Source organism: Selaginella moellendorffii, unplaced genomic scaffold (assembly GCF_000143415.4).
Source record: "Selaginella moellendorffii unplaced genomic scaffold, v1.0 SELMOscaffold_152, whole genome shotgun sequence".
NCBI classification, from domain to species: Eukaryota; Viridiplantae; Streptophyta; class Lycopodiopsida; order Selaginellales; family Selaginellaceae; genus Selaginella; species Selaginella moellendorffii.
The window spans coordinates 129,739-133,518 of NW_003314413.1; positions in this window are offsets into that span (position 1 = coordinate 129,739).

Here is a 3,780-nt window from a genome sequence, read left to right on the forward strand (position 1 = left end):
AATAAAAGAAGAAAATATTTATGACAAGAAAAATACGGTGGCATATAGGTACATCTTTCTTACTTACTTTTTCCATCCATATGTTATTGTGGCAGAACTCCCATAATCTTGATCAGCTCTCTTCTTAGAATAGCAAAATCTTGCACCCTACTTTCAATTTTACTATTGCATATCCCCTAAGATTTAGCATCATCACAATGCCATGACTTCAATATGCAGCATTTGATTCCAGGAAAAAACAAAACAAAACCATTCAAACGTCATATGCATGTTAATGCCCAAGATGCATTCAAAGATTATTTGGTGAGTCATATAGTGTGTTTAAACAATTCAAACACATGTGTTTTAAATTGATTTTATCTTGCAGTATAATTGATTTATAGTGTGTTATTTATATCCAAATGAACCCTGCAACTTCACACATACACACTCTACATAGTAGATTCCCATTGGTTTAAACTGATTTTCACTTGCCACAAGTACTGAACGCCCAAATATATTCCAGCAATCTCTTAGCAGGAATATACTAAGGATCCAATGGCCATTTCATGGTCATCCAATAAGATGGGATGGTTGGAATCATAGCCCATACATGCTATTGACATCCATGCCTTTGATTTAGGTTGTTTGGTCAATCATGTTTGTGGACTTCTTTAGCAGTTGCAATCCCTTTCATAAGTGCATTAACATAGGTGTCAAAAGACATAAAAATGCTGTTTGGATTGTCACTGATTTGTAGTTTTGTGATATAAATAGTCTTTCTCATTATATTCTTAAATACTTTTAATAGTACTCTCTCTCTATTCATCAAGTAGATATTGAGGAACTCCAAAGTCTCTATCTATTGCTTGTATAGAAGCCTTAATTTTGTAATGTTGTAAATTATATTATTTGGAGTTTTGTTCACTACCAAACTAGCATATGTGTAATTGAGAAAAATGAAGTGCTCAATATAAAATTTATATTCATGAGCAAAAATTTCTGTTATAGTCTTTAACCATTCCTTTGGACTGTAATTATTTATAATGCATATTAGTTTTTTCAACTTTAAAGACTTTACATACTAAACTTTGTGCTTAATTTATACAAAGTTAGCCAAGAACCCTTCCTAACATTTAGAGGCACAACTTCATATACATCTTTCTTGATCTTCAAAACATTTCTATAAACAAAAACAATAAAAAATGACACTATATCTAAATGTTTTCCCATAATTATATACGTTATCCAAATCTCATTCTATGATCACTAAATCTACCAATCTTTCTATTATAAAATCTCATTCCATAATTATATATGTTATCTAAATATCATCCTATGATCATTAATTCTACGAATCTTTCGATTATGAAATCTCATCCCATGATCACATGTGTTATTTAAATCTCATTCTATAATCTATAAATCTATCTATTGTGTATATTAACTTTTTGATGTGAGGCAACTAATCCCAGAAGGGATATTTTATTGCTAGAACTTTTCGGATAACTCAATGGTAAAAGTTTCATTTTTTAACCCCCTTTATTAAATATTAGTTGGATTTCATGCCCTTTTCTTTTGTGAGGCTCTCTAGCTCTATGAAAAAAGGTATAATCATCATATTGCAACTACTTTTGGTTTGCTTAAATACATTTGTTTGTGGATTGAGCATACTCCTTTTGGTTTGCTTGGATACTTTTGTCCATAAATTGAGCATACTTTTTTTGGTTTGCTTGGATACCTTTGCCTGTGGATGAATGCTCAATACATATCATTTCAAATTTAAGGGTAGAAATATATCTACTTAAAGGTATATAATGGATGCTTGATGAGAGAGCCTTTAGTAGTTATTTTATCCCTATTTATCCTTTAAGGTTTTAAGGATTCACGGTGACAGTATATCTAAATCTCATCCCATGATCACATGTGCTACACACTCCCACTCTCAACTATTCAAGTCAGAGTTTTTAGTCCAAATATGTTACACTCGTTCACTTTGGCCATTACCACGTGGCTTAGGGATATGTGTTTCACAACTCCACCACCCATGGATAAAGTTTGATGTCCTCATTGAATAATAAACCATTTTATAAAGTAACCCCATAATGGATTACCACTTTTTATCCTTAGCACCCAGCTAATATTTGTCAATGGTTTGACACTGAAGGCTCACCATGCCTTGTCCACATAATCTTCTTAACTTAGAGACTCATTAGACCACTTATGGTGGTCCTTCCCCTTATATTTGTTTAGTTCATGCTAAATTCATTAAAGACACCTTCTCTCTTTCAATTTTACTATTCATTTAGGAGTAGTTTTGGCTTTTACTAACATAACCATCACACTCTAAAACTTTAATATTGACATCTTATATCAATTTCTTAAGTGTGTTCGACACTTTGCATTGCACCGGTTATGCAAATCCCATTTCCCCATCTTATTCTTCACTAGAGGGCATTATCATCCTCTCTTTTAACCTTTGGAACTAAATTTCACTTACCCATAATTCATGCTAGGGTTATCCATGGCCCTATCATTTGGTTACTTTACTACTCCATCTCTTTTAAAATTTTTCCTTCTCTAAATTGAAGCATTTAGAAATCCATATTTAAAAATATTTTTCCCCTCCCACAATCTGTTAACATTGACCACATGGGTGTTCCTTGCCTAATTTGTCATTTGGATTCCTTTCAATAATTTATATGACCTAATCTTGGCCATTAGTCTTTTGCTCATATGCTTTGTTGCACTAGGCAACATAAAATCACTACTTCCATCCTTGAGATATCCTTTTGATTCCATAACAAAAGCTCTATTTTGCCAAGTCTAAGAGGTGTTTACCCCTAGTAAGTCTCTTTAATATTTTCTACTATAGGCTCTATCCATAACCCAACTTTGCGACCCACCCATGGGTCCTTCTTTAGAGACTATTTTCTTAAACTCACAATACTATTGCATCGTCGTAGTTCATTTTCCTTAAGTGTGCTTTTTTAGTCACCTTGACCAAGCCACACCATTACCAATAGTTCAAATTAACACTTTGAACTAGGAATTTTATTCCTTAACCTCACAAGGACTTTATCCTTGTTTAGCCGTAAGATCATCCAATGATCTAATCTTGACACATTAACAAGTTTGTTAATAGATATTAGGTTTACCAAACCTTTAAGTTGTTAACCATGACCCCGGGGGCATCCCTTACACTTGGTGGTGCACCCAAGCCAGCCCTTCTAACTAAGGGTTCATAGCAATTGAGATTAGGTGTCCTTATCTCATTCACTACGTCTTTGGTGCCACTTGCAGTAAAGTGTTTAAGTTAGATATGTTGAGCTTTCACACTAAGCAATCTAATGATGCATCACAACTTTAGGGCATCCCTCACTTGGCGATGTGCTTAAGCTAGTTTCCTTATTAAGAGTTTATGACCACCGAAAAATGAATGTCCTCATATTCCAAACCATCACCATGCTTTAGTGAGTTGGGATTTGAACTCAAGCACTAAAGGGTTGAGACTTGAACCCAACCTCCGTATATACATCTATGGATGGCATCACCCAAGATGCCTGGCATGACTCCCCATGCTAGTGCACTAACTTATACCCAAAGGGCACTACAGATCACAATTTAGGAACTTAGTTCCTCTAAATTACCAAGTCCTGTCATTTAACAAGTTTATGATCATGCATGAGTTCCTCCATACTTGACCTCATAAGCCACCCCTTTTGAAGTCAACACTTTCAACTAGTGTTTTTGTTTCCTCAATTTGCCAATCTCGTTTAGTAATGAAAACCAACTAATCCC